At 47.5% G+C, this 23,084-nt stretch overlaps 1 long non-coding RNA gene across 1 annotated transcript in view; it reads right to left on the bottom strand.

Moving 5' to 3' along the window:
* The window catches only part of LOC140680495 (uncharacterized), a 41,222-nt gene extending 19,194 nt beyond the window's left edge, over nucleotides 1–22,028 (bottom strand). Inside the window, exon 1 of the long non-coding RNA XR_012051852.1 lies at nucleotides 20,291–22,028. This is a non-coding gene — a long non-coding RNA (uncharacterized lncRNA). The remainder of the gene's footprint in view (nucleotides 1–20,290) is intronic.
* Nucleotides 22,029–23,084: the final 1,056 nt, after the last annotated feature.

Genomic DNA, 23,084 nt, shown 5'->3' with positions numbered 1-23,084 from the left:
ATTCAATATACTTATATAACTTATGCATTCAATATACTTATATTATCAATATACTTATATATTGTGTATACACAATCATTGAATATGCTTATATATTCAATATACTTATCCATTGAATATACTATATATTGAGTATACATAAACATTGCATATACTCATATATTAAATATACTTATATATTGAGTATACATAAACATTGAATATGCTCATATATTGAATATAGTCATGTATTGAATACACTTATATATTCAATATACTTATATATTCCATATACTTATATATTCCATATACTTATATATTCCATATACTTACATATTCCATACACTTATATATTCCATATACTTATATATTCCATATATTTACATATTAAGGTTACATTGTATATCTTTATGCAGTGAATATACTTAAACACTGAATATACTGACATATTCAATATAATTATATGCTCAGTATACTTATATATTTAATACATGTATAGAATCAATATTCATGCATATTGAATAAATTTATGCATTCGATATACTTATATAATCAATATACATATATATTGAATATATTTATACATTCAATACCCTTACATGCTCAATAGCTTTACATACTGAAGTTCTTTACATATTGAATATACCCCAGAAAAAAAAAATTAAATTATATAATTATATATATATATATATTTAATACACAGATGCAGCCCGCTGAGGTTGCAGCACCAGAGAAGAGCTGAAATCCGTCGCCAAAAAGGTTTTAGGAGAGGTTACACGCTGCCTTTCCCATGTAAAGATCAAACCCCTCTGCTCGCTCCCCTCCTCGCTATCATTTTTAATTAATGAAGGCAGCAATGCCTACAGATACGGAACCGGGGAAAGAACGCCCTCCCCATCCCTCTGCTGTATTTCCTTTAAGGAAAAAATAAAAAAAAAAAAAATAAAAATGGCAGGGAATGATAATAAAATCATAACCTGCAAAGATTGTAATGTGCAACAGCTCCAGGTGACTGAACACAACATTTTTGTGGTTTTTGCTCTGTGGACGGTGGGGACGAGGGGGTTACGGCTCAGGGCTGGTCCCTGTGATTTATGTAAAAGATTTTAGCGCACCGGAAAATAGACAGCGGAGAAAATCCAATTCCAGATGATTCAAAAGGCACAAAGACAATGGGAGAAAAGGACCAAGTTCAGCTCATTTAAATGCTGTTAATTGTTCATCCCCACAGTCAGACGGTTTCCTCCGCAAATGAGAGAACAAACCCTTTAACGCTGGGTTAGGGTTTTTTCTTTAATTATTATTTTATTAGCACCGTGCCAGGACTGAAGTGAACCCAAATAATGTTAATCACTGAATAATCCTCGCTGTTTTATGGCTTTTTAAAGAAAGAGGGAGAAGGAAAAGAAGGAAAGCCGCAGATAAGGGGCACAAAGAGCCGGAGCGAGGTTGGAAGTCACTGCAATCCGCGCCCAGACCTCTTGGAGGTCTCGAGCACCGCTAGAAACCTGCAAATGAGGGGGGAAAAAAAAGAAAAAAAAAATCAAAAAACCAACCAAACCCTTCCGAGAGGGAACAAAGTTCCATTTACTGCTCACCGGTGAGGGCTGCAAGGGGTTGGCTGCACTTTATTTATCTTTATCCCGTTATTTATTCCTTTCCCAGGCTGGGGATGCAGCACCAGAGCCGCTTTTTGGGGTTTTGGGCTCCTGGGTGCTGGCAGAGGAGGTCACCCCTTGAAGCTGTGACTATAAAAGGCGAGAGGAGGGAGGGAAAAAAAAAAGGGGCACGAGAAGGAGAAACAGCGCAGGGATAAATGCAGCAAGTCCAGGGGAGGCACAAATGCAGCTAAAGCCGGCAGGGCCCAGCCCCTGGAGCCTCCCTAAAAACCGAAATACTCGCAAGGATGCGGGTGAGGATCCTCCTCCTACCTCGGGGGCAGTGCCCTGTGTCTGTCCCACCTGTGGGCTTCAGGTCCCCGCAAAAAGTGATTAAATTCCCTCTGCCTTTTGTGCCTCGGCGCAGCCTCTGCTGGTGCAGGCAGAGCTGCTCTTCCCCAGCGCCGGCAGCGCGAAAATGCGAGCGAGGAAAAGCGGTTTTTCTGCAGAAAACAGAAAAATCTGCACCCGTTGGTTGGGAAATGCAGAGGAAAATCAACCCAGCTTGGCAATTCTTTGCCCTCACAGCTCCCAGCTGGGCTCCCAGAGGAATTCCTGGGCACTGCTCTTGGACCAGCTGAGGGTGCAAGGAGGAAAGGATGAGGGTCCTGCTGGGACCATCCCCAGAAAAGACCCCAAAACCACCAGCACTGTATTTTCCCCGCTCTTTTCCTAGTCCGTGCTGCCTTTTGGTGTGGCACAAGCTCTTCCCTACCTGGAGTAACAACAACCTGGCTGGATGTGCAAGGAAAGGGCGTTTCCCAAGCAGGAAGGGCACTGCAAGCGAGGAGCATTATTCCAGCCCCATCCCCACTGCACTGCTGCCAGGATGAGCATCCCAGCATGTCCAGGCTACAGCAGAGGTCAAGACTCCAGCTCTTCTCTAAGGACCTGGCCACTTCCTTTAATTTTCCACCCTTCAATTCCCACAAAATGGAAATACATTCAATATTTGCAAATCCCGGGCCTCTCCGAGGAATTGCTGTCGTTAAGGGCTCCACACATCACGGGGAAAACATTTGTTTTTGCCATTAGGAGAGCTGGTCCCCCTCAAACTGCAAGGCAACATCTCTGTTGTGTGTGCCTGACAGTGTTTCTGCCCCGCTCCAAAGCACGCCGAGGGAAAAACGGGAGCCTTTCACTCCATTTCAATGGACTTTGGAACAGGCCCCTCATGCAATATGCATTCACTCATATAGTGCTGGCAGAAAAGGCTCCTGAATGAGACAAAATATCTAATCAGCTGCATTTACCCCATGCTTCAGTCCCCCACCTGCACCAGGATTATATTTGAGAGCGTGCAAACTGTACCAGGGTTTCCTCTATAGCATCAATCACCACATTATGCTGCCACATTTTGCATCGGTGAGGGAAAGCAATTTATAATTTGAGGCAGCTTCGAGTTAGGAAGCGACTAATTACAGCTGGAGAAGTTTGTGGCTCCCCAGAATATTCCAAACCCCACGACTCGTGTGGTTTAAACAGTGCAGCATTAAAATGGCTGCTCTACCTCGTCCTGGAGGGAGGGAAATGATCCAGGGAGAGTTAGGATGGATTTGGAGATCCTCATCAATGGAAATGTCATCTCCAGTATTTTTTTTCCCATTTCTTGGGAGTGGAAATGTGCTTTTTAAAAAAATCTCCAAGTTGCTTCGGTCCTTTTGGGGGAGGTCTTTTTTTTTGTTTTAATTTTCAGGTGTGACACGGATCTGAGCAACAAAGCAGAGCTGGAAGTATTTGGGAGAGCTGCAAGCTTGGGGTTTTTCCAGGCAGAAATTACATTTCCTCCATGCTGAAACCAGCACAATTTGAGGAAAAATTTGGTGTGGTGGGTGTCAAACTTAAGCAGGGTTTTGTGCTTCTGTTTCTATTCCATGTTTTCCACGCTGACCTTGACAGAGAGGATGTTTATTAAATTTGTGGACAGCACAGAGCTGGGAGAGCCCCGCCAGCATGGTAAGGTCAGAATTAGCCTTCAAAATTATCTGGATAAATTGAGAAATCATCTGAAATAACTGGCTGAAATCCAACAGGGATAAAAGTACGGGGTATTGGACAGAGGCAGGAATATTCCAAAGCACAAATAAGAGGCAGGGTGATGATGAGCTCAGCAGGAAGGGACCCAGCAGAGGGTGAGGAGCTGGCCAGGGTGGGCAGGAGGATTCCTGTTCTTTTCCTGAGGGAAGAGGATGGGGCTTGCAGGAGGGTGGGAAAGAGTTCTCACATCCTGAGAACATGATGGACGAGGGAGGCTGGATGCAATGCACAGTGGTAAATTCAAATTTAAGCAAAGCCTTGGTGCCACCATGCAGGTTGGGGAAATTCTTCTTTCCCTCAACCCAATCTTGACTGTCTTTGCTTGTTGGGTGCTTTTTTTTCCTCACAAATGAGCCAAAAAAAGCCAAAACTGTCACAAACTACAGAGAAATTCCCTTTCCATGTCAAGACAGAGGGCTCCAGTAACTTTGTCCTCACTGGGAATTCAGTTTAGGTCCCTGAAATTCCTTCCTGCTGCTCCTGAGCTGATCCAGACTATTGCCAACCTCCTGCTGGAGAGCTGTGCAAAGGTGTGGGGATCTCCTCCCTGATTAAACATTTCCTTCGTGGAAATTGGGGTAATTGCTATTTTACAGGTGCTGCATTGCTGCTTTAAAAGTGCTCAAAGAGCCAGAGTGCTCTCAAAAAAAAAAAAAAATTAAAAATATTCAACCACAAAGCTGCATTTGCTGAGGGTTAAAGCATCTTGTGGCATTGGAGGGCTGATGATTATTTTTCCTACCAACTCTGCAGATGATTTTGGGTTCTCTCACACCCATTTCCCTCAGCCCTAGGGGAGACACCACCAGCCCAGTCCCTGCTGAGGAAGATGCCCTGGGAGTGCAGGATCTTATTCCCCATCACTAATAATCCTCATTTAACAGCAGATCACCTCAGCATTTCTGCTTCCTCCTCTGCAGGGTAAAACCCCCACTCATAAACACGCACAAAGCTTTATTTTTCCCTGGCAGGTTCAGACAGCATTTTAGGATTTTTAGGTAATCCTTCAGGGATGCCACTTCCAGGAGGGCAGGGAATGCTTCCCTCTGCCTTTATTTCTAAGGAAAACTTGTGCTGCCCCAACACAAAGCCTTTGTGGGCATTGGTATTGCAGAAATAAAGCACAAAAATGGCAAATCGCTGATAAATTCAACCAAGTATCCAAGAGCTGCGTTCCCACTTCCCTGCTCCACAAGCATTCTAATGGCTTTGGGGGCCAAATTAATGTGAAATCTGTTTTTTCTCAAGGCATCACCATCACCTCAGAAGTGAAATACCACGAGGAGATCATAAATGTGTCCTTGAGGTGTAAAAGAAAGGCAGTGAAAAATATGAGCACAAATAAAACCACTGGCTCAGGCTGCACACTCTGAATATTGGTGGTTGGTTTTTTTTGGTTTTTTTGGGGTTTTTTTTTCAAAAATAGTGCCTTCCTTTCAGGCTGAAGGATATATTGCTTTATGGATAACTGTTAACCTGACACTGACTGATAAAAGTGGTCATAACTTGGGGGCTATTCTCTTCCACAGAACGTTAAAATAATAATAATTTAAATCATAATAATTTAAATAATAATTCCAACAAGAATTATTATTATTATTATTATTATTATTATTATTATTATTATTAGTCACTGGCAGTTTTCCCAGGGGAAATTCTGCCACTTTGCCCAGGTAGGATTCACACCCAGCCTGTGCACCTGGATTTTCTGGGCACGTTGAGATCCAGCAGTTCTGGAATCAGTGACCACCCCCACCCCACCCGAGGCTGCAGCTCAGGTTCTCCAAGTCAATTTTGTGGGGACGCTCTGGCGTTTCCCAGCTTGGAGAATCTTTTTTCCCTCCCAGACCAAATCCCAAGGCTGAGTTGGGCTCAGCAAAGCTGGAATGTGATTTTTGGTGTCTCAGCTCTGCTCTGCTCGGAGCCAGGAGGGTTTAAATCACTGTTCCAACAACTCTGGCTGAGAATCACAAAACAAACTGGCCTGACTCCCCCTCCTTTGCTGGGCTGTTGTGTTAGATCAGTTAAAATTAAATAGATTTCCCCCTCTTTTTAAAAATCTGACGTGCTTGGGGTTGCTTTTATTGTTATTTCTCACCCAGAACTGTGTTTGGGGTTGGAAGCCCAGCCTGGCAAAACCCAAACTGGCCCTGCCACTCCAGCCCGGCCCTTTGTGCCTGTGCAGGGTGGGATGAGGGGAAGGATCAGACAGCCTTAATGGCAAATTAATTATCATTATCACAATAGGCCATCCCAAATTATTCCAGGCCTGATCTCCTCCTGGAGTCACTGCTCCTTGTTTTATGCACAAGTCATGGCATGGGGAGAGCCAGGAGCACGAACAGCACAAAATCCTCATTTTAACTCCTGCAAACTCCACGTGGACAGAAGCAATGCCCACTCTGGGATTTCTCCCAGAGGGAGGCAAAAGAAACCCCAAAATGCTGAATTCTCTGCCCAAATTCCCATCTGGGTGGGTGCAAGCACCGAGCTGGGCAGAGGCTGGGACAACACGAAGGAAAAACTCAGGAATTTTTTTTTTCCTGCTTTTTCTCACAGAATGAAGGGAAAAAAAATAAAATAAAAAAAAAAAAAACCCACAAACAACTGCCTGGCCTGGCTGCTGTGCCAGAGCCTGCCCCGAGTTTGTGTGTCCCCACTATTCATTAGTGATTACATGCCCCCCGAACACCTGCGAGAGCAGCTCATAAAGCACGCATTCATGGGCCCTGGCAGCACCAGCCTGGGAACTGCAGGCTACAGGGCCACAGTCATTGTATCTCCAGATAAAAAACATTCTCTCACCGAGCCCTCTGAAAATAGAAGCTGGCTGCGATTTCAGTTCGGCACCACAGGGTATTGAAAAAAAAAAATAAAATAAAATAAAAAGAAGGGTTACTTCACCTCGGTTTTTAAAGTCAGTTAAGTGTGTGGCTGGGGTGCTGTTGGTATAGCAGCAGCCTCTGCCACATAGCAGGGACAAATCACAGGGTCCCCAAGTGTTTCCTTGCTGGAGCATCTGGTGACGGGGCCATTCCATCCCTTGCACTTCCCATTTATTCCCCCTCCTGCCCACAGCAGCTACAGTGTCAGGGTGGCCAGCAGAGAAAGGCACTGCCTTCAGAGTCCCGTTGGAAATATCAAAACACTCAAAGGAAATAAAAAAGATCATTAAAAGAAAGGGAAAAAAAGCACCTAGAACACTTAAATAAAAAGGTGGGAATCCTGGCAGTGAAGTGTTGGAGCACAATGGTGCCTCACATTGGGGCAGGGTGTGCTGGGTGCTGCCAGGGACTGCCTCCAGACGTGTCCCCAGGTGTGGCTGGGGGCCAAAATGCTGCCAGGACTTCCAGGTGCTCGCAGGTCCATATCCCAGGCACCCTCCCAGCAAACACAAATCACGCTGGGGACGTGGGGAATGGCACTGCCAGGGCAGGGGAACCCTGCATTTCAGTATTTCAGTATGGCACAAAGCAGCACAAATTTGGGGAGCTTGTGGGTCCTCTCACAGAATCACAAAATCACAGAATAATGAGGTTGGAAGAGACCTCTGAGATCATCAAGTCCAACCTGTGCCCTAACATCACAACTAGACTACAGCACCAAGTGCCATGTCCACATCCAGAGATGGTGATTCCACCACCTCCCTAGGAAGACAATTCCAGTGCTTTATTATTCTTTCAGTGATAATTTTTTTCCTAATATCCACCCTGTACCTTCCCTGACGTAGCTGAGGCTGTGTCCTCTGGGTCTGTCAGTGCTGCCCAGGGGAAGAGACCGACCCCACCTGTCTAAACCTCCATTCAGGAGTTGTGGAGAGCAATAAGGTCACCTCTGAGCCTCCTCTTCTCCAGGCTGAACAACCCCAGCTCCCTCAAACCTTCCTCACAGGACTTGTGTTCCCAGCCCCTCAGCAGCCTTGTAGCCCTCCTTCCAAAAGCAGCAAAAGGAGCTGAAGTGGTTTCAGCACAGGGGCAGGAGGGGCTGTGCTGTGCTGAGATCTGGGATAAACTCAGCACCCTGACCACTGGGATTGCCTCTGTGCTGGGATAAACTCAGCACCCTGAGCCCTGGGATTGCCTCTGTTCCAGCCCTGAGATGTGGGATAAACTCAGCACCCTAAGCCCTGGGATTGCCTCTGTGCTGGGATAAACTCAGCACCCTGAGCCCTGGGATGTGCCTCTGTTCCAGCCCTGAAATCCAGGATAAACTCAGCACCCTGAGCCCTGGGATTGCCTCTGTTCCAGCCCTGAAATCCAGGATAAACTCAGCACCCTGAGCCCTGGGATTGCCTCTGTTCCAGCCCTGAAATCCAGGATAAACTCAGCACCCTGAGCACTGGGATTGCCTCTGTTCTGGCCCTGAAATCCAGGATAAACTCACACCCTGAGCCCTGGGATGTGCCTCTGTTCCAGCCCAGGAGAGGTTTGGGATGTGGCTGGGAGTGCAGCACAGAGGGGCTGAACACACAGTGTGAAATATCCCTGCCCAACCTCCTGCACTGGGCCTCTGGAGGAAAACGAGGATGAGGAGTTGTTCCCTGCAGCCTCTGCCTTCAGCCTCACCGAGCTGCTCACACAGGGACAGGGAGAAACTGCTGAAATGCCTTTATTTGCTGCTGACACCTCTGGGGGGAAGGGGAGGCTGCCAGAAGAGCAGTGACGCTGCTCAAAGCTGCAAAAAGAGCAGAAGTGACAGTAAGGGACACCTGGGTGTGGCAGTGGGATGGAGCTGGGGTCTTGCACCACTGCTGACAACCAAGGAAGGTGACCCAGCACAGGTGAGCACAACTTTTGGGTGGGAACACGCCTCTGTCGGGTCTTTCCAGATCATCTCCTGCCCTGGGTAAAGCCTAAAGCTGACAAAGGATTCACAGAATGACCAGGTTGGAATAGATCTTAAAGATCATCGAGTCCAGCCCAGCCCCAACACCTCCAAAGCAGCACATCCAGCACAAACCAGCACTCAGCACATTTCTTAACTCAGATCCTCCCTCCCACCACAAAAATGCCAAAAACCTGCAAGATCCAACAGAGAAGTGCCCCTGTGCTGAGTCCCAGCCTGACAGGAGATGTTCCAACATTTATGATTCTCGAGGATCTGTCGAAAACAACTGCATTTTTAAAAACCTCTTCAAAGATTCGCTTGACACAGATTTCCCAAGCAGCCAACCTGGGGTTCACCTCATGTAAATTTTATTGCCCTAAAAAATTAAATGTCTAGTCTGAAGCAGCTATTTAAACTCCCTGTCTAAGCAGTGGAGAGGCATCACTGCCTCCAGAGGGTTGCTTCTCCCATCCTAAATCCCCCAACCATAGGATTATAGCAGGAAGCACTGGTGGAAACACGCCAGGAGCATTGCAGTTCAACCACAATTCAAGAGCAGCACCAGAGGGATTTTCATGGTTGCACAGAGGGCAGAAAAGCTCATTTTTCACCTCAAAAAGGAGAGGAAAAGCAAGGCAATGTCTTTCTGGAGCAGTGGGTAGTGGAGAGAAACCATCCCAGTTAATTGCCCTTGGCCTTTCCAGAAGGACCCACTCTGAGCTGGGAGCTGCTGCTGGAGCCAGGGAGCTGCTGGAATGTCCCAACCCCTTCCTGAGCAACCTCCAGACCATCCCAACCCTTCCAGGCTCCTCTGCACACTCTCCAGAGCCCCAGGCTGGGGGGACACTCCTGCCAGAGCCACCCTCCCAGGCTGGCAGGAAACACCAGCCTTTGGGATCACCTTTGATCCCACACTCAGCCTTTGGGGTCACCTCTGGTTCCATACTCAACCTTTGGGATCACCTCTGGTTCCATACTCAGCCTTTGGGATCACCTCTGGTTCCATATTCAGCCTTTGGGATCACCTCTGATCCCATACTCAACCTTTGGGATCACCTCTGGTTCCATACTCAACCTTTGGTATCACCTCTGATCCCATAGTCAACCTTTAGGATCACCTCTGGTTCCACTCTTTGGGATCACCTCTGATCCCACACCCAGCCTTTGGGATCACCTCTGATCCCACACCCAGCCTTTGGGATCACCTCTGATCCCACACTCAGCCTTTGGGATCACCTCTGGTCCCACACCTGGGATCCCCAAGGCCTGGCCTTTGGGATTGTCCCTGTGACTTTGAGGCTTTGGGAAGAGGTGATGGGAAGCTGGAGGAGGACGCCAGGCACAGTGACCTGCATTTCAAAACTCCTTTTGTAGGGTGGGGAGCAAGAACCCAGGAGCTCCAGTCACAGAGCTGGAGACTCCAAGATCAGTGCCTAACATCCTACATCCCGAGCTGCCTCAAAATCCCCCCATTTCCACTCGTTTGCTGCTCAAGAAAGTGAAGAAAATGCCATCTTCTTTCAAAGAAGGTAAAAAAAGGAAAGGAAAATATGCAGCAAACTCTCCCGTGTGTGTTTTTTGACTTAGTAATATCTGTAGCCAATTTTCCCAAGAGACACAAACAAACACATGCCGAACCGGAATATCAATGAGGGCTTTTTTAGAGCAGGCACATTAAAATGCAAAACAGGAGATAATGAGATAAAGCAGCAACTTGCAGGTTTCTTAATTCCAGATTTTTAAAGTAGCTGGAGGAAGGGAGCTGGTGGAGGGCTTGGCTGGAGGGCTGAGGAGGGACTGAGGGTGGGGAAGGGGAGCAGAGAGAGGAGAGGGGATCAAGGAGCTCGTGAGAGGCAGGTGAGAGCGTTTCAGAGCTGTGAGGATGAGCCTTCCTCCCGGGGATGCTGCTCTGCACCCCCGTGCCCCACGTTTGGAGGGGCAGGAGCAGCACTGGGGGTTGGGAAGAGGGAGGAGAAACTCAGAGTGAGGCAGCCTCACACCCCACATCTCCCCCAGTTGGGCAGGGAACGTGTTCCAGTTGGGCAGGGAACGTGTTCCAGTTGGTTTAAGGAGAGATGCCCGTGCCTGAATTGAGGTGCAAATGGGACCATGTGATGTCAACCTCCATATTTTATTAACGTGGATTTTATTTAACAAGAAATGTGAGAAAGAGATGTGGAAAGAAATAGGAAAGGGGGTCTCAGAGAGGGAGAAAGAGAGCAGAAGAGAATCTGTGGGAACTAGATGATCTTTGAGATCCTTCCCAAATGAAACGATTCTGTCATGCTAGAGGATGTGCATTTTACCTTGATATTACTGTAATAATCATAATAATAATAATTTGCTACATAATTTCCACTGCATCTCCATGTAATGTGTCACCCCCAGACCATTGTTCCTCAGTGTTCAACACGACCTGCAGCACACAAAAACCCCTCTGGCATAGGAGGGGACCCCAAGACGGGGGCAGAGCACCCTCCTGCACACACACACTGTGGGCTGGTGGTGAATTTGGGCTCTGGGACAAGCTGACAATGTAGCAGCAGCCTGCGAGGTTTTCCTGGACTCAAAACAGCCATGCTGAGCAGCAGAAAGGTGGTTTTGTTCCTCCTTTCAGAGCTCCAGCCCCTCTGAATAACAGCTCCATGCTTTCCCACCCGTCTGCCTCGCCCGCGCTCCCGCAGCCCCGTAGGTGACACTGGAAAATTCGGGGTCACTTGGAGGAGGTGACATTTTGGATGGCGGTGCCAAAAAGATCATGAAAGGCAAATGAAAAGAAGAATGAATGAGAGGAAATGGAGAGAGGGGGAAAGTATAAGAAAGAGCCATTATTTAACCAGACCTGGCCAAGGGTAAAGGTTTTAATTCTTTCCAAGTGCCATATGTGGTTGCCTGTGGGGGAAAGGCAAAGCCATATTTATCTGACTGAACCAATAATTCATATCTGTTTCAGAAGCCGACTTTGGTGGATTGTAGATCTACAGCTGTTCCTAGTCTAGGTCCAGACTTTCCCGGTGGGAATCACTGTAGCAACACGTCTGACTTATAGGATTCATATGGAGGGGGATAGGAGACCCAGAACTGTAAATTCAAACCGTGTGTACATTACTTCTATGTATTCAATTCAAAAGCATTTAGGGCTTTTCAAAACAGTCCTTTCACTACAGGAAAACTCCCCCACACTCACAATTTAAAGGAAACAGATCTTTCATGTTTACCCTTCCTGTTTCTTGTAGGAGGTCTTGAAATAAAGGTAAGAATGCAAAGCCGTTTTATATTTTTCCAATAAAATTTGGAGCAGTTGCCCTGGTGGATGTGTGTGTGTGTGTGTGTGTGTGTGTGTGTGTGTGTGTGTGTGTGGAGGGGGATGGTGGATGGTGGATGTGTTTCTGGGGAATAAATCACAGTGTCAAGATTAAACAAAGGCTCAAGAAATACTTTGACTTTCCAATGCTTTGCTCCAGACTACTCAAGATTATGTCTCTCCTCAAATTTGCTTTTTGACACACGCGCCCCTCACAGCTTAAGAACCATCAGAGAGTAAAACAGGAGTGTTTTTTAGTTCATTTTCATAGCAGAAACTTTGGAATTTTCTTTTACCTGCTTAAGGAAGACCCCCGTTTCTCCCTGGGGACACTCGGAGCTGGTGGCACTGCTGGTCACCTGGAGGTGGCCAGGTCTGCACCTCTCGTTGCTTCCTGATGAACTGACCTAGACCCAAACACAGAGATGGGGAAAGGAGATCCTCACCCAAACCCCATCCTGCTGGAAATGTCAGGAAGGACCAGGCACTGAGGAGGATCAAATTTCCCTTTGGGATGTGCAGCTGGACCCATGGCAGAGCCCTGCAATCCCTAAGATATCCCTCTCTGGACAAAAGGGTTCTGCCAAAGGGCCAAAGCACAAGCCTGGCTTAAAACTGACTTTTCTAACAGGTTTGGTCTCTTCACAGCATCAAACTAGGCCAAAGCACGAGTCTGGCTTAAAACTGAGTTTTCTAGCAGGTTTTGTCTCTTTACAGCAGCAAACTAGGCCAAAGCACAAGTCTGGCTTAAAACTGGCTTTTCTAACGGGTTTGGTCTCTTCACAGCTACTGCAGGAGTCTGAATTAGGCACAGAAACCCAGGGTGGTTTGGGCTGGAAAAGATAATCTCATTCCAACCCCCTTTCCATGGGCAGGGACACCTTCCACTATCCCAGGTGGCTCCAAGGCTTGTCCAACCTGGCCTTGGACACTTCCAGGAATGGGGAGTCCACAACTCTCTGGTCAACATGTTCCAGGGCCTCTTCACCCTCACAGGGAAAAATATCCTTCCAATATCCCACCCATTCCTGCCCTCTGGCAGTGGAAGCCATTCCCTGTGTCCTGTCCCTCCATCCCTCATCCCAAGTCCCTCTCCAGCAATCCTGGAGCCCCTTTAGGTGCTGGAAGGAGCTCTAAGATCTCTCCAAAACCTTCTCTTCTCCAGGCTGGACAGCCCCAGCATCCTGTCTTCCATTTCCTCCCTGTGGATGGATGCTGGGGGAGTGATGGATTTGGTTTTGTTTTCTGCCCCCTGCCTGGGGCTGCTGAAGGGGAGGTGCAGAGAGGAGCTGCTGGGCTGCTGTGTTTCCTGGGCATTTGATCTCAGTTTTGTTTGCTTTCTGTCCCTCTGCCTGTGTCCTGTGGAATGCATGATTGCCATGTAAGCTCACCACAAGGAAAAGGAGGAGTTTGGAGCTCTGACTTAATCTGTGCCTTGGAAAAGAATCACTGCTGGACTCGTCCTGGGGCCAGGACACGACAGGAACCTCTCCAAACCAGGGATTCTGTGTTCCTTTTCCACCTGCAGCCCATCTTCTCTTCCCTCCTGCCCTTCCCTCGCTGAATCATCACTGAGGGCTCAGTGTAGCCCAAAGGAACAGGAGGTGAATAAGGATGGAGACAACTCCCCAAATCCCACAGCCCAAACCCTAAATCAGACACCCCAGAGCAACACAGAGAGAATGTTTTTCTCCTTCTAACACATGAACTGGTGGGTTTTTTTCCTCCACTGCACTCTGGAGCACCAAGGCTGGCCAGAGGAAGGAGAATTTAGCACCTGGGAGCACCAGGGGACTGCCAAGGGTGAGCTGCACCTCAGGGGAATTTTAAGCCCATTGCAGTTCTGATCCAGATGTCAAATCTCTGCTTCCTGTGACATCACTTGTGTGCAGTTTTTGGCCTGGAGAAACACGGGGTTTACTCAGAACCATATGAGAGTGCTGCTGTACTCCTGGAAGCAAATGTCTGAGGATGGAACATGCTGGGGATGATAGCAATGCAAGGGCATTGATAGCCCATAACAGGACACAGCCTCAAGCTACATCAGGGAAGGTTTAGGATGGATATCATAAAAAAAAAAAAAATTGAAATAATAATAAAATACTGGAATTGTCTTCCTAGGGAGGTGTGGAATCACCATCTCTGGATATATTTAAAAAAAGACTGGACTTGGCACTTGGTGCTGTAGTCTAGTTGTGGTGTTGGGGCATGGGTTGGACTTGATGTTAGAAGTCTCTTCCAACCTCATTATTCTGTGATTCTGTGATTCTTTGATTCTGTGATTCTGTGACTGCAGCAGGCTCAGCCCAAATCTTCACTTATCTGAGCAGGATGAACTTCAGCAATTCAGGGAGCATCCAGCACTTGGAAGGATCTATAAAATCTGGGCTGCAGGAGTCCTTAGCTATGGATTCATATTTTCTGTATCTGATCTTAACATCTCCCCTTGCAAATGTCAGTGACGAGCTGCTGCTTAATATTAATAACTTCTTACTTGCATCTCAGCAAGAGAGGCTCAGATGAGTGCTGGGACACCCCCCTAGGTGAGGGACAATATTTCAGGACCCTCTCCTGACTCTCAAAAAGCCAAAATCTTGTGGTGCTCTTAACTCTTTCTTGTGGTGGTAGAAAAATCAGGAGGAATACTTTTAACGGAGTGTTCTGGCCAAGAAAAAAGTGCTGTTACGTTTCCTAAAATAGGTTTTCATGGAGAATGCAGTCATTTCAAGCCCTGCTCTCAAAGGCCTTATTGGTAAATTGGAGCTGACAGAAAACTGCTTCTCTCTGAATTTCCCTGGCTGAGGTGTCGTGTTGTGCTGGGTGATAGATGGGACAGACAGTGACAATTCACAGCCATTCCTGGCTGATTCCAAAGGCTTTCCTGCCTCTCCTTGGGAAGGCAGGAGGGAAAAACCCAACCAAGGCACAGTTGGGAACAGCAGCTCTCAGCAGCCACACCAAGCTGCAGTCCTGGACCACGTACACAATTCCCAGCATCAAATCATCCATCTCTCATGGGATGCTGCAGAGAGGGACCAGAGGTGGGAGCTAAAGAGACCCAACAACACCATGGGTCTCTGAAAATCTCTTTTACACCAGTTTTAGAGGCATATTTGAGGATATTTTAAGAATAAGAAGCAATGCAGTGTGGAAAACCGCCTGCTCTGGGTGTGGTTTCCACCTCACCTGAGCCAAAAATGGGGAGCCCTCCCCCTCAACACTGTTCTTTCTGCATAGAAACCCTCAAAAGCTGACAGCTCCCTCTTCCCACCTTTCCCTCTCTGTTTCCTGCTCAGCAGCATCTTTGCTAAATGCATTCTAGCAATATTTTACTTGGTTTGGGGTCTAGAGTTTGGAGATCTCCATGGATCTCCTCCTCCTCCAGCAATTTTACAAACAAAATGCTGGCAGAGGGCTGGAAAAATCACCTTTATGTTCTTGAGAGGGGAGGTTTCTGTAGGGTAGGAATCAAATCACAGCAGTCAGCATCTTTCCCTCATGTTGAACCTGGAGAGAGACCCCCCAAAGTCCCCATGGAGGGTTTCAAACTGGTTCCACTGGGCATACTGGACCCACAAGTGCAGCAGCCTGGCATCAATACCATCTCCTTCTTCTTTTTTAGGGACCTCCTCACTTCTCCCAGCTCTGCTGCCCTAAAAGCCCTCTGCAGAGGATCTGTCCCAGAGTGCCTACAGTCCTACAGGCTTAGGAACCATGCTGCAAATTCAAAAAAAAAAGGGATTAAATGGTTTCCTTTCCCTCTCTGGACTCAGTTATTCCCCACCCCCCTCCAAGGCTGGCCCTGGAAGGGGTTTTTGCCTTTTCTCAGGTGATGGGGGAGGGATCCAGCGCTGGACCCAGAGGCCCCAAACCCTGCTCTGACTTTGCTGCCCGAAGCACAGAGCTCTCAGAAAACACAGATGAAAGGGAAGCTGGGGGAGGGCTCCAGACTGGGAGAAACAACCCTCGTGGCAGGTCCTTTGGCAGGGGTCAGGCTGCAGGACACAGAGGAGATATATTAAAAGGGGAAGCTGAAGGAATCTAAATAATCAGGCTCCCCACTGGATAATGCCTTGACAAGAGGAGATGCTGCGGGAGCCAAGGAAAACTGACTCGCACAGAGGGGCAGAAAAGTAAAAACTCCCTGCACAGAGGGGCTGAGCGTGGAGACCTGGGGGAAGGGCTGAAAGCTGGAAGGAAATTAAATAATAGCCTGAAATTCCCAGGTGAAGAACAATGGAATTGAAAACAGAAAGGCCCCAAGAGATAAACAAACCAGGATGGAGAGGCCAAACGTGGAGAGAGAGACCTGGGGGCTGAATTCTGCACCCTGTCCTGCCACCCCACCTGGGCTGGGAGGGGGTGCAGCCCTGCCAGGCACCCCACAAGGTATGGGGAGGTCCCAGGTACCAGCCCTGAAAGTTCTTACAACCTAAACCAGCACAGCCACACAAACAGTATCAGTTATCCCTATTTATCTGAGGCACAGAGAGACTAAACCCAATTCCCATGCCCTGAAAGGCTCTTTTACTCTCTGTTTTTCTTGAAAGACTTTTCAGAGGATAAAAAAATGTCCCTACTTTCACTGGGGAAAGGCAGCACAGCCCCATGGAGAGTTTGCTGCGAGGCAAGGAATTAAATCCATGCTTGAGAATCCCAGGGAAGATCCCTGGATGTGCAAGGCATATTTAATGGAATATCCAGCAGGAAGCAACCTGGGAGACAGAAATCCATGGAACAGCCCTGAATAACTTCTGACACAGGTGTTACAAACTGCTGGAGCCTCGCTGGCTGCGACAGATGTGTTTTGATTGAGGACATGGTCCTTGGAGGGTGGGAAATTATTGACTTGGAACCAAACAGCAGGGTTTTTTATTTATTTTGTTTTGTTTTTTTGGCAATTCTGTTGTGTTTTAAAAATTCATGGGCAAGCCCTGAAAGCACTTTACCAATAAGCATTAATATTCCCAGAGGAGAAACTGAGGCTTGGGGAGTGGGATTTGCTGCACCACGATGCAAGAACAAGGCAAAGGAGCCAGACATCTTCCACAGGATTTCCTTGTGCCCCCAGCATCCCCACAGTGTCCTTCTGGAATTTTCCCACTGCACTCACACTGAACCTGCCTGCTCTGGTAAGTTCCCTACAAGTGGAAGAACAAAGGAAGTAAAGAGGAAAATCTGAATTTTCAGCTCCAACTGAAAAATGTTCCCTGATATCGAATCCCCTTTCCCAGCCTGCATTCTTCCAGCACCAGCCCAGTTTGTGTTCAAAAGCTTTTTCTATTTCCTTTTCCAGTGCCACATGCTGCTGTGTCAACATAATACAGGGTCTTCCTAAACAAAGGAATGTGTGTCCAGAAACCATCCACAGGGGATGACGGCCAGAACCCCGCCAGCAGGGGAAAAAAAGAGGTCCCACACTCCTTTTTATGGCACAGCTTAAAAACTGGGAGTAGGCAGCACCTAACTCCAGGTCTCTGATACAGGATGGGGGAGGTCTGACACTCTGGAGGGATAGGTTGGGTATTAGGAAAAAAATTTTCGCCAAAAGAATAATAAAGCACTGGAATTGTCTTCCTAGGGAGGTGGTGGAATCACCATCTCTGGATGTGTTTAAAAAAAGACTGGACTTGGCACTTGGTGCTATAGTTTGGTTGTGGTGTTGGGGCATGGGTTGGACTTGATGATCTTAGAGGTCTCTTCCAACCTCATTATTCTGTGATTCCGTGATTCTGGGATTCTGGGATTCTGTGATTCTGTGATTCTGTGATTCCGTGATTCCGTGATTCAAGGATTTTCCCTGCACAGGGGAGTTAATTTTTGCCCTTCTCTCTGCCCCTCAGGCAGGTTTGAGCAGCTAAAGGTTTGAATTCCCCCTGTGCCCATCAACCACAGCCAAAAAGAACCAGGAGAGTCAAGAGGCCACGCTCTGTCCCAGCTCTGCTCCCAACTTGTCATTTCATCCTGGCCAAGGCATTTCCTCTGCCTTGTTGACTTGACTCAAGCTGGTTCTGAGGCTGCAGCCAAAAAGGTTTTCATCAGAAAATATGGTTCAGAGGGGAACATATGACCTGCAGCTGAGCTCTGTCGGGGTGTGAGACCATTGGATTGCACAGTGGCATGCCAGACCTCCTCATTTCCATGTAGGATTGATTCAGAGCACTGCCAAGGATCTGCAGGAAGCATATGCATTTGTTTAACATGGTGGGAGCACTAGGAGGAAGCTCAGGAAACATCGAGCCTCGTTGCAAGGAATCCTGCCCCTGGAAGCTCAGGAGAACGGCCCAGGCTGAGCCAGGAGGGAGTTTTGTCCCCAGGTACCCTGTGGGACATTGTAAAGGAGAAGTGAAGCCAAAATCAGCATCCCTGAAAACAAGGTGACCCCACCTTCCCTGCCTTGCCTGTCACTGAGATCCAAACCAAGCAGAAGGGTGAGAATGTGCCTCCCACCCAGGCAGTGCCCTCTATATCTGCATTTTTACTTTCTATAATTCTCTTTCCTTAAGTCCAGCATGGCTTTCAAATGACACAGACGACCTCTGGCCTGGAATCTTGGTGCAATTTCCCTCTGTCAGGAGAGCAAGGGAAACCTCTTTACCCTGCTCAGACCCGCCAGACTTCCCCCACGAGGACTTGGCCCCTTCATTTAGAAGAAATCCTAAATATTTGTTTTAATTGCAAAATGGATCCTCATAAACCAGCAGGCCTGTGTGCTATCAGGCTTTGGATTGCATCAAGCCTGGCATGTGGGCTCGTGAGGCAGATGGTCAGGGAAAAGCACCTTGGCACAGCCTTGCCTGGCATCTCTCAGACAAAGGGCTGCACCGGGGACCAGGATTTTGTCTTTCATCGCCCTTTTCCAAAGGCTGCATCCAGCAGGGTGCTAATCTTCTGTCAGTCCCTGTCAGCCCTTCACTCCCAATGTCTTTCTCCCCAGTCTGGCTGCTGGGGGAGTGAGGTCTCTTGGCAAAAGCCAAGCCTGGGGCTGTTTGCTGAGCTGCCAGTGTCTCTGTCTGCACCCCCAGCCCCTTCCCAGCTCCCTCTCCTGCAGGTTTTCACTGCTTCCATCCAATGGGCACACCCCTCAAAACCCAGATTGTCACAAGTGTTTAACCCTGCCTGACTCTGATCCCAGTTCAGTATTTTAAAATTCCCCAAAAGAACATTCCTCACTTGTTGTTGAGGACAGTGGTGGATTCAGCAGTGGGGTAGCTCTGCTCCTCCAGGGAAGGGGAATGCCCTGTCCAGGAATTCCAGATGTTTTCCTCTCCCTCAAGCTCCCAGAAATGAGCTACTGCTGTTCCAAAGCTCCCATGGAGGCAGAGGAACCAGAGGAGGGTTGGTCTTGCAGCCTGGAGCAGGAACGCTGCTGAGGATTTGAGGATGGGCAACCTGGCCATGAAAATTTTGCCTCTATTTAAACTCTGTGAGGAATGAGTTGAGAAAAAAAAACCAGATCCTTATGAGTGCAAGTGATATTCCTCCCTGTCCTCCCTAATAGCTGCTCAGATAAACTCCAACCTAAAATGACACCAGCAACCTTTTTATGCTTCCTTATGGCCAGCATGGCAAATTTAGCCCATTTTAGGAGATCCAGCATGGATGGCACAAACACAGGCTGGTAAAATTCTAGCATTTAAGATTATTCATTTAGCCCAGCACATTAAGTCCACAAATCTTTCTGCCAATTATTTTGGATAATTGTAACTATCACCACAAACAGTTTGAGATGTACAGGATCTGCAATTATCTGTGTTTCCCCCCCACTGTAAATGAAAGGGATAAGGAGTAGAACCATCAGGGAACAACTTAAAGCTTCTATTTGCTGCTGGGAACATCTGAAACATTTCTCTGACACCTCCGAAAATCGATTAAGGGGAAAATGGGATGGATGAAGGGAGATTTATTTACAAACAGAATGAAAAGAGGACCTGGAAACTGGGGGAAGACATGATGGAAAAAGGATGAAGAAGGGAAATAAAGGGGAAATGATGAAGAACATGAACACGTGCAGCAAAGTTTGGGCTTTGCTGCGAAAGGTGCTGGGGAGGGCGCGGACAGTGATGGGCACCCTGCTCCAGGGCCAGCTGCTGCCAGGTGCCTTCTGCCCCTGCAGCAGGGACATTGCCCACCCAGGGAGGAGCCAGGAGGAGCAGATCCAGCCGGGAATGCCGCTAGAGGGCCCCTGGGCCAGCGGAATGTGGGATTGGGAGCTGGCCACCATCCCGCACAGGTGACCTTGCCCAGGGTGGCCCTTCCAGCAGCACCATCAGAGGGGAAAACGCTCCTTGCTCAGCCTCCAGTGCTGCTCTGGAGGTCTCCATCCATCCAGCACCCAGCCCCAGCCTGTTTAACATCTAATAAGTCAAGCACAGCCTGGAGAAGTCTGATTTCCAAGCCAGAGCGGCATCTTGCACCCATTCGAAACGTCCATTTGGAAATTCAGTGTGAATAACACAAACACAAGACAGATGCTGCCACTTACCCAAATGTCTTGGAGGAACAAATGGGAGGCGAATTTGAAAGCGAATGAAGCAACCAGATTGTAGCGCTTAAGTGGACTCTGTGCTACAGCAAGGGGAAAACTTGGCAGGGAGGGACTCGGCGCTCACCACTTTGCTTGATCTACATAAACCATAAGTGCACGTGGAGCTGTTCGCTTCCTTAATCAAAAGCAGGCGAAAAATCCTTTTTTTGGTGCCTCCACGGGGACAGCTCGGCCCAAAAAACCTGGGTCAGCACGGGTCCAGTGGCAGCTGCTGCAGGATGTGCAGCAGCAGAAGGAGCAGCAGCAGGTGCACGGGGAGATTTTGGCCACAAAACCCTCATTTTGGCCACAAAACCCTCATTTCACCCAAAGCTACTGCTCGGAGATGCTCCCGCGGGGAGAAAACGGGGTGGAAACGGGGTAAAAAGGTGGGAATAGTGGTTGTGTGTGCAAACCCTGAGCCACCCAGACACGGAGAATTCACGGGGAGAGCACATTTCGTGCAGCTGGCGTTGTGTCAGACTAGACTGGCTTCGTGCAGGAAATACTGAGCACTCGGGCGCTGGGAAGGCGTCCAAGATTGTGCTTCACATCTGCTCCTGCGAAGCCACCGCGAGCCCTGTTTGAGCGTGTGGGGTAAACAACAGCAGCCCCAGCAGAACACAAGCACAAGCAAACGTGGGGCTGCTCCCAGCCAGAACCTGGGGAAAAGCAGAGGAGCTTTGTCCTGGCACTTTGGCCAAGCTGAGTGACCACAGAAAATTGAGACAGCACAGGCAAGGAAAAGTGCAACTTCAAGTTCAAATGTCAGCAATTTAAGTCATGATATCAATGAAATTCTGGAGCTTAATCCATGTCAATCTTCTTAAAAATTACATTTTCTTTCAGCAATCTGAATTTATTCCTAAGAAAATCAACCAAAAAAGCCACTGCGAGCTCTGTTTGAGTGTGTGGGGGTAACAACAGCAGCCCCAGCAGAACACAAATGTGGGGGCCTCCATCCAGAACTTTTGGAAAAGAAGAGGAGTTTTGTCCTGGCACTTTGGCCAAGCTGAGTGACCACAGAACATTGAGACAGCACAGGCAAGGAAAGGTGCAACTTCAAGTTCAAATGTCAGCAGTTTAAGTCCTGACATCAATGAAATGCTGGATTTTAATCCATGTCCTGTACCTTGCACCCATCTTACTAAAAATTACGTTTTTATTTCAGCAGTCTGAAATTATTCATAAGAAAATAAACAAAAAAAGCCACTGTGAGCTCTTTTTGAGCATGTGGGGCCAACAACACAAATGTGGGGGCCCCCACCCAGAACCTGTGAAAAAGCAGAGGAGCTTTGTCCTGGCACTTTGGGCAAGCTGAGTGACCACAAATATTGCCCCAACATGGGCAAGGAAAAGTGCAATCTAAAGTTCAAATGTCAGCAGTTTAAGTCCTGACATCAGTGAAATGCTGGATTTTAATCCACGTCCAGTACCTTGCACCCATCTTCCTAAGAATCATCATTTCCTTCAGCAATCTGAATTTATTCCTAAGAAACCAAAAAGAAAAAAAAGAAAGGAGAAAAAAAAAAGCCATGGATGCATAATCCCATCGACCTCCTGACTTTCTGTTGCTTTTCCTTCACCTCCATAGAGCACAAACCCGTTAAATGCTTCCATTGCTGGTGTTGGCACCAATAAATCTAAATTTTCAAGCTTGGCAAACCCAGGTAAACAACTGGCATAGAGATAAATGTAAAGGTAATGTGCAACTCTCATTACTTCAGGACTTTTTTTTTTTTTATCAATCCCCCCAGTACTGGTTTGAAAATCCTGGAAAAACACAGGTTTCTCCCCCAGCAATAAAGGTAGGAGTTTTCCCTGTGGATTCTCAGGTTTTCTTGGTTTTTTTGTTGTTTTGTTTTTTTTTTTTCCATTAGAAAATTCCCTGTGATATGGCAGCTTTCCTCCATGGGAGTTGGAAAAATGCAGCTTCCCCAAAGAGCCTGGAGAAGAAACTCCTCAACAGCCAGCACACCCTCCAAACATCCAATAAATGGCATTCAGCTCAAACTCTCCAGCACTGCAAGGGAACAGGAGAACAAAGGGATTTGAAGCGTGGATTAGATCATTCCAAATGGTCTCAACATTGGTGGTTTGGGGGTTTTCTTTTTTTTTTTTTTTTCTTTTTTTTTTTTTTTGTCTCCCTCAAGCTGTGTGGCAAAGGCTGGATTTGAACCTTTGAGGACAATGTTTTGACACAAATATTTAAGCTATTTAAAATAAGTAATAACCTTCAGTTACCTTCAAGAGTATTATATTAAAAACAGAGAATGGGATTAAAACAGATTAGCTCCCAACGTTTCTTAATGTGGCAAACAGCATCAATCAGATCATATCAACGTGAGCTGACAGCTCAGGGAAATCCAGAGGAGCAGATTCCCTTAGAAAAATGAGATATTTGATCAATTCTTGTAAATTCTTTTTTTCTGAGCTGTTAGAAACTGCATTGACTTCATAAAAATGTAATGACAGCTCAGCCTTTGCTTAGCATAACATCCTGAGAGTGCCTGAGAACATTGAATTAAGGCGCCCCGGCAGCGCCGCGCGCGAGCGAGGAGTAAATGCTGCTGTCAATTTGCTCTCCAAATGCTGCTGCCCATCGATTTCCCACCCGGGGAAATCAGGGAAATGCCTGCCTTGCAATCCCAGCTCTCCATCCTGCATTTGCTGGTGCAGAGCCTGGTGGGATCCATCAAGCCCCAGGGTGTGAAGCGAGGGGTGAGGCAGCACAAAGTTTAAGGATGCAGAA

Source organism: Taeniopygia guttata, chromosome 24, assembly GCF_048771995.1.
Source record: "Taeniopygia guttata chromosome 24, bTaeGut7.mat, whole genome shotgun sequence".
Lineage (NCBI taxonomy): Eukaryota > Metazoa > Chordata > Aves > Passeriformes > Estrildidae > Taeniopygia > Taeniopygia guttata.
Note: the sequence above shows the minus strand (reverse complement) of the source record. Positions and strands in the feature narration are given on the sequence as shown.